Genomic DNA, 11,313 nt, shown 5'->3' with positions numbered 1-11,313 from the left:
GGGGCGGGGCGGGGCCGGCCACCCCTCCCCCGCGCCGTCAGCCCGTCAGGCCCACGCCGCGGCGAAGTTTTGACAGCTGCTCCAGTTGTTGTGGTGGGTTCCGGGCTAGCGCGAGCGCCGGCCCCTCGGCCGCGCGCTGGCGATCGCTCCCTCGCGCGCTGCCCCCGCGCGCGGCCGGTCCCGCCGGTCCCTAGCGCTGGCTCGCTCCCCCACGCCCGGTCCTCGCTCGCTCGGGATCGCTCCCTCGCCCTAGCTCTCGGCTCCAGCGGGCTCGGCTCCCTCACGCCGGCTTCCCCTCACGCCCGCGTTCCCTCCCCGGGGCAGCGGAGGAGGAAGTTTTGCGGCTGTGCGTTCACCACGCAAACAACACACGCGCAGGCCCGCGGCCGCCGCGCGAGGCCCGCGCCCGGGTCCCCCGGGGCGACCCGCACCACAGACCTCTCAAACTCGCCGCCGGCTCGCCCACACACAGGCGCCTCCCGCCCCCGCCCCCCGCGCGCGCCTGCCACTCACGGGGCCGGCTCCGCGCATGCGCCGCCCGCGGCCCGGCCGCCGCCGCTGACCTCACCGCCCCTCCCCCGCCCGCCCTGACGCGGCGGCGGCGGCGGCGGCGGCTGCCACTCGGGCCCCGGCGGGCGCTAAGCTGCGGAGCCGGTGTCCGGGATCGGGGTCGGGCCCGGCCGGGGCGGGGAGCGGTGTAAACACTCCGGAGCGTGCACCCGCGTGCGGGGCGCGCACGTGCGTCCGCCACCCCCTGCGGGCGTGGGCCGCCCCGGGCCTCGCGCAGCCCCACGCAGGCTTCCCCGGCGCGGCTGGGCCGGCGCGGGACGGCGCTCGCTCCTGGCTCCAGCTGCAGTTTCTCGGCTCGACGTCACGTTTTAAACGCTGCGAGCCCCGGAGGCTGCTTGACAAAAAGCCAGGCGGGCAGGTTCGGAGGAATAAAACGTCTCTCCACGGACAGAAACGTATCCGCGTGGACGTTGTGTGTGCTCAGGAGATAAAGATGGAAACGCTGCCAAGCTGCCTCCCATTTTAAAATATATATATATATATGCCTTAAAAACGGGGCGATGCCGGGCTGCTCCGCGCCGCCTTTGCGCTGTGGGTTGACGTGCGGGAGTGGGTGATAGCATACATGGGAAAACAGAACTGTGCAGCGTTGTGGACGCTTAGGCTAGACCGTCAGCCGCCGAGCCCTGCCCGCAACCTGGAGTCCCAGCGCTCTCTCTCTGTGATCACTTCTTTCCGTTCTCGACCACAGTTTCACTGCTCGGCGAAAAGAATACACTTGTTCCAGAGGTGGCCCGTCACCTCTCCCGCCGCCCAGTAGCCAGGTTATTAACATTGAACTGGGCTTCGCATCCGGTCAAACTTCGGCTGGTTTCAGAGCAGATTCCAGCTGTAAGCGTGTTTTATTTTGAGGTGTTTTTTTTTTTTTTTTCCCTAATGGCTGAAATAAGAAATTGAGTCGTTGAGTCATTTGAATTTCTTCATGGTTTAATCCCTGCAGGCCTTTTGAGCTTAGCTATATGCACAGTCAAAGGAAATGTGGAGAAAGGAAGAAAGCTGGCGTGATAAGGTAAGCCACAAATTAAAAGGAGAGAAATACAATGTACTGTGTCATGTAATTATTAAATAAAAATATATGAGACACCCCTTTTTCTTTCCACACATTTCTCTTTACATAAATACCTTTTGGTAATTGGACTTCATAAACATTTTTTTTAAATTTTATTGTGCTAATATATATTGAACCCAGGGATTTCCACACACTAAGCAAGTATTCCACCACTGAGTTTTATCCCTATACCAGAATCTGTTTTAAAGATATTTTTATTTATGTATATGTATTTGTGTCTGCATGAGTTTGTGTGCACCATGTATGTGCAGATCCCTGTGGAGGCCAAAGGGTGTCCGACCCTCTACAACTGGAGTTACAGGCAACTGTGAGCTGCCAGGTGGGTGCCGAAAATCAACTCCAGCCCTCTCTGCAAGAACAGCAAGTGCTCTTAACTGCTAAGCCATCTCTCCAGCACCTTGACCTGGCTTTTAAATATAAACTTTTCAAGTAAGCTGTTTATTTTTTATACTAGAAAAAGAATAGTATTCATCTAAAAGAATTAAAACACTACATTAGTGTTGCTATTGTTAAAGTAGAGGAATGGACATGAAGCCAAGTGTAGTGGCACAAGCCTTTAATCCCAGTACCAGGATGGCAGAGGCAGGTGGATCTATGTGAGTTCAAGGACAGTATGGTCTGCAAAAGACAGTCAAAACTATGTAGTGAGACTCTGCCTTTTAAAAAAAAATGGAAATGTAAACTAAGTAAATTTTAGGGTTGTAAATAATGAAATTTGCAGTACTTGGCTTCAGATATATAGTATGAGATGTTAATGTAATTCATAAATTAAAGCAAAAGAGCAAGTTGATAATAGAACGTAAAATTAATAAAAAAAATATAAAATATAGCTCAGAAACAAATAGACTGGATGGTACAAACTTATAACCTAGACTTGGAAGGAAGAAGCAGGAGGATCAATTGTTCAGAGATATTTGGGACTAAATAGTAGAGAGGAAGCCAGCTTAGGAAACATATAAGACCCTATCTCAAAAATAAGAATGATACAGAGACTGGAGATATAGACCAGCAGTTAAGATCCTTCTGCATATTACTTATGCAGAAGATTTGGGTTCCACTCCCAGCACCCAGAGAAGGCAGTTCACAACTGCCTGTAACTCCAGTTCTGAAGGAATTTAAAACTTTTGGCCTCTGTGGGCACCTACACTCATGTGCACAGACACACACATACATACACATAAAAATACATCTTTAAAAGATAAAAGGTAGGGGTGGGTAGCTGGTTCGATGGTTAAGAGCATTTGCTGCTCTTCCAAAGGAGCCAGGCTCAATCCAGCCCACATGGAGTCTCAGAACTGTCTGTAACTTCAGTTCTGGGGGATCTGTCACCATCTTCTGGCCCCCATCAGCAGGCATGCACATGGCAGACAGACATACTAATAAATAAATTTAAAAAGACAAGATTCAGCCGGGCAGAGATGGTGCACACCTTTAATCCCAGCCCTTGGGAGGCAGAAGCAGGCCAATCTCTGTGAGTTTGAGGCCAGTCAGGAGTACAAAGTGAGTTCCAGGACAGCCAAGACTACACAGAGAAACTCTGTCTCAGAAAAAAAAAAAAATAGCAAAAACGTAATTCCCAAAAACATGGATGCTTTGCACAATTGGACATCGTTCTTATTTTTGAAAACATAAAATGTCCTACACTGTTTCTGGTGTATAGTTTCTCCTTTTACATGTGTTGCATCAAATACTAGTTTTGGGGAAAAGGAAAAACTTGGAGATTAAAATATTAGTCTCCAGTACTGAGAGTAGAATACAAATTTATTCCGTACTGTTATCACCTGCACAACACTATAGATCAGCATAGATCTATAGCTGTTCTGTTTTGAAACATGGTCTTGCCATATAGTCCAAGTCCAGTTCCAGAACTTGGTGTTTCTGAGCTGTCCTTCAGTTCCTGGTTTCCTGCTAGTAGAATATGTGTATATCACAAGTCACTCCTAGCAGAGAGTTACAGGGAAACATAACAGACAGAATACTGTAGAGTACATAGAAGGATAAAACTAGAGCTCTGAGCAGCAATGCTTCCAGAGGATAGAGGATAAAAGATGATTAAATTGAGGTACTGACTTTAAATCTGCATTCCTCTAGCTACTGTAAGTATACAGGAAGTCAGGGTCTGGTTTTTTGTTTGTTTGCTTGTGCTTTGTTTTGTTTTAAGACAGTGTCTCAATATGTAGCTCCAGATGGCCTGTGTCTCCTGCGTACACTAGGCCTGGTTCAAACTTACAGAGAACCTCCTACCATGCATCCGGGGCTATCTTCAGAGTGCCAATAGCAGATTCAGTCGTAAAACTGCCACGGGCAAACATAAAATATAACCCAGAACGCTGATAAAGGTGCTGTGGTCTGACTATGAGATTGCTCCCAGTACAATGTTCAGAGGTGAGGGCTTTGGGAAAGTGACTGGACCAGTGCCTTGGTGGACCCATACTTAGATGGCATTATTGGAGGTGATGAAACTTAGTATGTGCGTGTTGGCTGGAAAAAGTAGGTCCCTGGGGGCGCCCTTGAAGGTATAACTTGACCCTCTCAATCCTCTCTTTATTCCACCTGCCCTGTAAATGTTCTTCCTCACCAAAGGCCCACAGCAAGGAAGCCAGCCAGCCATGAACTGACACTTCCAAAATCAAGAGCCCGAGTAAATCTGCTTCCCATAATTGTTTCCAGGTATTTTTGTTGTTGTTGTTGGGATTTTTTGTTTTTGTTTTTTACTTTTTTTTTTTTTCCAAGACAAGGTTTCTCTGTATAGCCTTGGCTGTCCTGGACTAACTTTGTAGACCAGGCTAGCCTTGAACTCACAGAGATCTGCCTGCCTCTGCCTCTCAGAGTGCTGGGATCAAAAGTGTGCATCACACCACCATGCCCTGCTTGTTTGGTTTTTGTTTTGTTTGTTTGTTTTTATTGTGACAAAAAGTGACTGCTGACTGACTCAAAAGCATTTGAAGAATTTAGTTAGTACAATATAGGTTTTCCATATCAGTCATTCAAATTATACCTTTCAGGGACCAGAATGGCAAAAATCCAGAAGGTTTCCTCCAAGTGAACCATCAGAAAGACTAGAGGGAAGCTGGGTGTAATGACATCCATACAGCTCTTCTGAATAAATAGGCCAGGTATATAATGCACACCTCTAATCCCAATGCTCACAAGGCAGAGGCCTGAAGATCTCTGAATTTGAAGACAGTCAGGATTACAGAGTGCGACCCTGTCTCCAAAATAAATAAATAAATAAATAAATAAATAAATAAATAAATAAATAAATATACTTTCTTTTTAGAGACATTCTCACTATATACTACAAATTGATCTTAAACTCAAGGTCCTTGGCCGGGCATGGTGGTGTGTGCCTGTGATCCCAGCATTCTAGGAAGCAGAGGCAGGTGGATCACTATGAATTTGAGGCCAGCCTGATCTGCAAATCAAGTCCAGGACAGCCAAGGCTACACAAAGAAACCCTGTCTCAAAAAAAAAAAAAAAAAAAAAAACCTCACAGTTCTCTTAATGTACTATCCTAAAAATGCTTTTGTAAAATATGCAGCATTTTTAAAATATAGCAGATAGCAAATAACTATAGCAAGCACCTCTAAAGAACTGCATTACAATGGTCTTTTCATTTCTATACCATGTATACAATTCTAAATATTGTACTCTTTCATGGTCCAGCTAGTACTCTCTTAATCATACATAAATAAATAAATAAATATATATTTTATGTGTTGGAAGACTGGGAAAAGTATATTACTGGCAACACACACGAAAGAAAGAGAGAGAGAGAAAGAAAGAAAATATCTCAGGAAACAATATGCAAGGGTGATTCCTCAAGAATATAGGAGACCAGTGACTCCATGTAAATTCAAAGTTCAGATACATTCTTTCCAACTGATGACCTATAGATGCCCCTGAGCGTCTTTGATAAGAGTACAATCTTTGTTTTGTTTTTAGTGACTATGAAAGCATCCATAAGGCTCTCTCTACAGGTCCACCATGACTGTTGTCCTCCTGTTTTTCTGTGAAAGCTGAGTCTTAAGTTCCTTGGGTTTGTATATCCTTGTTTGCTTTGCAGTCAGTGCTGAGGATCAAACGAAGGGCTTTGTGCTTGATGGGCAACTGTCCACCGATGAGCTACACTTCCAACTGGGTTTAAAAACTTAAACAGTATATCTTTTTTGTGCTGGTACTTTTTCTGTTAAAGTTGCATTTTGTGAGGGATGTAGTTCAATGGTAGAAGCCCTGTATAACATGTACTAAGGCTGTAAATTCATTCTCATCACTGAAAAAATATATTATGTGTATTAGTTGGCATAAGATATGTCAGTAATGTATATATGTAGGCCCATGAATTTGAAAACTTAAAGGGGGAAAAAACAGAAGAAAATAAGCAGAACAATCATCTCTGAAGTGGGATGGGCTGGAGACATTGCTCAGTGGATAAGAGCACTGGCTATTCTTGCAGAGCAAGGGGATTTGATCCAGCTTCCACATGGCGGCTTGCAACTGTCTTTAAAAGGTCTTTGAGATCTGATGCCTTCTTTTGACCTCAGAAGGCACTACGCACACCTGTGGTATACAGACATACAAGTAGTCAAACACTTATACATATAAAATTTTAAAATTCATAATTTGTGTGTGTGTGTGGGAGAGAGAGAGGGTCTCATTCATCATGAGCTCTGTTTGTTCTAGACCTTGCTCTGTAGACCAGGCTGGCCTAGAACTCAGAGTTCTCCCTGCTTTTACCTCCCAGAGCTGGTATTAAAGGTTTGCACCACCACATGATACCTCCAGTGTAGGCTTAAAGCCATCGTGTAGTAAAGACCAACTAGATCCCTCCTGTTTATCATTAAATCTCAAGGATTGGGATGTGCTTCACCTGTAACCTTAACTACAAATGCTTCTGCACTGCCTATTCCATGAAACAATGTTGCAGGTATTCAATCCCATTGTGAACCCTGATATTGTAAACTACAAAAACCTGTTTCTAGTTGAGGAGTGGCTCAGCCCTAGCACACACCTTTAATCCAAGAACTTTCTGTTTATTGTAAACTGGTGGTTGTGTGTGACTCAACCCTAACACACACGTTTGAACCAAGAGTTTTCTGTGCGCAGGATTCAATAAAGTTAACCCTAGGTCAAGAGACAGAGCAAGTAACCAGCTGACAGGGATTAACAGAACGGAGGGCCATTGAGAGAAAGGTTATTTAAGACTGTGTGGAAAAGAAGAAGCTTTTAGCTTTGAACTTCGGGCTTTGAGCTTTTGGACTTTTAGCTTTTGGCTTTTTCCATCTGGTACATGAGCTGTGTAAGAAAGGCTTTTTCCTCTGGGAGGTTGGGTGAGTAGGAAGGTCAGATGGGTGCATTCTCTGCCTCTCTGAGCCAGCAGGTTTCCACCCCAGCGTCTGGCTCTGGTGTCTTTATTTGATTTGGTAAAATCAAACAATTAGAATTTTCTTTATTTTAATAACAAAAGAGCAATCATGTCTTTGTTTCAAAAAGTTATCACCACCTTGTTTGTTTAAAAAGGTTATGACTGTGGTGGCACACACCTTTAATCCCAGCACTCAGAGGCAGAGGCAGGTTGTTCTCTGTGAGTTCAAAGCCAGCCTAGTCTATAAAAGCCAAGTCCAGGACGGACAGGGCTTTGTTATACAGAGAAACCCTATCTTGAAAAATGAAACAAACAACAACAAAAACCTTGTCTTCCTCACATGCAATGCTGACCTCTTGAACCCTGCCTTAGAGGGAGGAAGCCCCTGTACAAGAATTAAATTAAAGCTTGCTTTAATTAATTTGGCCATGATGATTTGAGTAGGTAGTCTTTCTCCTCTGTTCTTTGAAGTTAACACACATCGAGTTTCACATAAACTTTTTAAAGAGATGAGTGCTAGAGCTCACCCTTATGTGTGAGTTTTACATTTATAGTGTGTCATCCTGTGTACAAAATCATTTTTCTACCAAGACAAACAAATATGAAAAGGACCAGCAGGCAATTAGAAAATAAACATAAAACAAAATACAAATAGAAATATAAAATATTTATGTCCATTGTATATAAAACCCTAGTTTTACTGTATCTGTGGGATTGATGGAGGGATGGAAAACATCCCAGCAGACAGCTATGACCAGAAGGCAACCTGGAAACACTGCCAGCAAATACTCTACAGTAGTTCTGGAGAAACAAAGGATGGCTGTGACTGGACCAAGTCTTATTCTCTTCTCTCCCCTCTCCCTCTTGCTTTCCTAACTTCATCTCCTTTAGAAACTCAGAAGACTGAATGCTGTTAGATACATCAAATGATGCCACAACAAAATAAAACAATCCCAGCAGTTTAAGACACTACTAATGCTAATATGTCCTCTTCACTGTCCTGGAGGCCAGACACCCAATGCTAAATGTTGACAAACCTGGTTCCTTTTAGTAGATGCTGAAGAAAAAAGCCTCCAGCCTTTCTCCAGTCTCTGCCTTCCCCTCATCACATGGGTTTTCCTGAGCATCTATCTCTCGTCATCTTCTTTCTCTGTATCTGTGTCCTCTTTTCTCAGGAAACCAGCCTTGTTGGACTTAAGACCCTCAATGAGCTTTTATGTCCTCATTTTAGTGAACAGTATATATAAACAGTCTTGTTTAAAAAAAAAAAAGTCACATCCATAGAACATGACTCTTGGAACCACAAAGTTCAGCCCAATGTAACCACCAAGCAGTCACCTCCTTCCTTACTAGATCAAAATGCATGTTGTTAGAAGGGCTGGGGTTATCAAGGCCCTGGGTTCAGACCCTGCACAGACCCCTTACACATCTTTGCATACAATGTATATAGTTAGGAAATGTATCTAGCAGACCAGCAATGCACAAGCTCCAGGGGTGTCTTTTTTGTGTTTTTGAGATAGGTCTCACATATCGAGGCTTTCCAGGTAGCCAGCTGGCCTTAAACTCCTGATCTTCCTACCTCCACCTCCTAAGTGCTTAGTCCACAGGCCTGCACTACCATCCTGGACCACATCTTTTGACATGAAAAAAAAATATATATCCAATCTATTTCTCAGAAGAAAAACAGCCCCTTCAAAATAAAACAGATTTGGCAGTTCTGCAGTTACCTTGAGCTATGTAGAGACAGATTTAACTACAACAAAACAACACAAAAAACAAGCTGGGAATATAAGATAGTTGGTAGAATGCTTGCTTCAAGTACATGAGGCCCTGGGTTTGATTTCCCACACCAAATCATAAGTTTTAAAAAGTCTGTTGGAGCCTGTCTTATGAAACTCTGTCTTGGGAGGCAAAGACAAAGATTGGTCTTATCACTTTCTCCTATGCTGTGCCTCACACAGCAGAGAACTTTGTAACAAAACTGTGTGTGGATGTGGTGTGTGTGTGTGTGTGTGTGTGTGTGTGTGTGTGTTATAAAATGGGGGCTGGAAAAATGAACAAGTGTTTAAAGGTGCTTGCTGCTCTTCCAGGGAAGCTGAATTTGATTCTCAGGACCCATACCAGGCACATCACAGACTTCTGTAACTCAAGGGCCAGGGTACTGACACCTTTGGACTCCCTGGGCACCTGTACTCACATGCATATATCTACATGCAAACACACACACACACACTATTGTTGGTATAATGTTCTTTTGGAATGTATACACTTTACCCTTATTCATTCAAATGCTGATGTCTCTCCCCCACTCTCTGGTTTCAATCCGGACATTGCATTGTGATATTTATTCTAAGCATCACCTGTCTCAACTTTTGTAAATATGACAAAATAAAGCAACTAGCCACAATGTTGAGCAAGGCAAAGGAAGCAGTGGGAGGAGAGGCTGTGAGAACAGAGGCAGGAGCAGAGTCTTGGAACGTCGTGGAGAGATGGATTGGACCTAATATATCACTAAAAGCAAGTATAATGTGGGAAATCTGAATGTTAGGAAACTATGAGGGCTTGGAGGTTTAAGATATAACTATTGCCCAGCATTGTGTTCTAGGTTAATTAAATAAATCATAGTCTCTGTGTGGTGATTTGGTTATACAGCTGTTTAGGACTAACAGCAGCATTAATAAAAGATAAACCAATAGTAAATATTAATCATCACTTACAAAGCACTATCACAGAGATTTGTTTTGTTTTTTTTCCAAGACAGGGTCTCTCTGTGTAGCCCTGGCTGTCCTGGAACTCACTCTATGACCAGGCTGGCCTTGAACTCAGAGGTCCACCTGCCTCTACCTCCTGACTGCTGTGATTAAAAGTGTGCACCACTATTGCCAGGCTAACACAGAGTTTAGAATAATAAAAGTAAATCTTACGAAAACAGCTAGGTTCTCTTCAGACAGAGGCAGAGCCCAGAGCCCCTAGGTTAGCGTCTGGATTCCTTGGACTGGTAGGTGTCCCAGATAGCAGCCCCTCTGACTTCCAGCTGTTTGGCTAGCTCTATGTTCCTCTCCCCTTGGTCTATGGCTTTTAGTTCCAGGCAGCTGAACCATTTCTGGGGACCAACAGGCTTCTCTTTGTCATCCTGTGACACTTTTCCCTTTCACCTGACCAATTCTTTTAATTCTTTTGCTGCCACTTTCACCTCTGTTGGCTCCATAAGGATGGTCCTGTCCCGCTCTGGATGGATGTAGAGCAAGGCTTCCTGGTCCTTGTCTACTCTCAGCCCCTTTTTGCCCAAGAAAGTGTGTGCCTGGAACTGGCTAGCCTGGAACTCACTATATAGACCAGACTGGCCTACAACTCATAGAGATCCACCTGCCTCTGCCTCCTTTAACTTCTTTGGGTTGGTTTTAAAAACAAGTGTTTCATTGTCCTAAGCTTCAAATGTAATAAATAACCAAGGATGGCCTTAAACTCCCGATCCTCAATCCTCTTGCTTCTACTTTCCCAGTGCTCAGATTAAAAACCTGTGCCACTCCTCAGGCTACTATCTTAAATTGCAATTTTGAAAGTCAAATATTCTAACATAGTACAATACAGTGATATACAAGCTGATACATGCTGGGGAATGAAGGTAGGAAAACAGGTTAGACATCTTTTTTTTCTGTAAATCATTTTTTTTTTCCACAAGGACAGAAAACTTTGTACAGTGAAAATACTGCAGTTTATAACATATGATTACCTCCAGTCTGAGGTGTTTCGGTGAACTTCCAATGCTGTGGTTTTGCATGATGGCATGGGTAGTCAGTTCCAGGTATGCATGTCCTATCTTCAAAAGCCAGGCTGCAGAGAACCTGCCAAACAGGGAGCTGTCAGAAATGACTGGGGGCATGAGGGATGGCTCAGCAGTTATGAATACTCACTGCTCTTTCAGAGGATCAGAGTACAGTTCCCAATACCCACATCAGACCGCTCACAGCCACTTGTAACTCCAGCTCCAGGGGACCCAACACCCTCTGTGGGACTTTGTAGACATTGCTGCATACATACAGATGAAATATTTTAGAAGGAAATGCCTTGAATTTACTGCCCGTTGATACTTTTTAATTTAAAAAAAAAAATTGCCAGGCAAGTGGTTGGGCACACCTGAAATTCCAGCACTTAGGAGGCAGAGGCAGGCAGATCTCTGTGAGTTCTGGGCCAGCCTGGTCTACAAAGCGAATTCAGGACAGCTGAGGCTACACAGAGAAACCCTGTCTTGAAAAACCAAAATAGATAGATAGATAGATAGATAGATAGATAGATAGATAGATAGATA

At 44.2% G+C, this 11,313-nt stretch overlaps 1 long non-coding RNA gene across 1 annotated transcript in view; it reads left to right on the top strand.

Annotated features, from left to right (window-relative positions):
* The first annotated feature begins 665 nt into the window (after window positions 1-665).
* The window catches only part of LOC129680930 (uncharacterized), a 15,203-nt gene continuing 4,555 nt past the window's right edge, over window positions 666-11,313 (top strand). The window contains exons 1-2 of the long non-coding RNA XR_008720757.1: window positions 666-1,401; window positions 1,511-1,579. This is a non-coding gene — a long non-coding RNA (uncharacterized LOC129680930). The remainder of the gene's footprint in view (window positions 1,402-1,510; window positions 1,580-11,313) is intronic.

This window comes from Psammomys obesus, unplaced genomic scaffold (genome assembly GCF_907164565.1).
Source record: "Psammomys obesus unplaced genomic scaffold, mPsaObe1.curated_primary_1811, whole genome shotgun sequence".
In the NCBI taxonomy this organism is placed as follows: domain Eukaryota; kingdom Metazoa; phylum Chordata; class Mammalia; order Rodentia; family Muridae; genus Psammomys; species Psammomys obesus.
The sequence above is the reverse complement of the archived record's forward strand: the minus strand, read 5'-3'. Positions and strand labels throughout refer to the sequence as shown.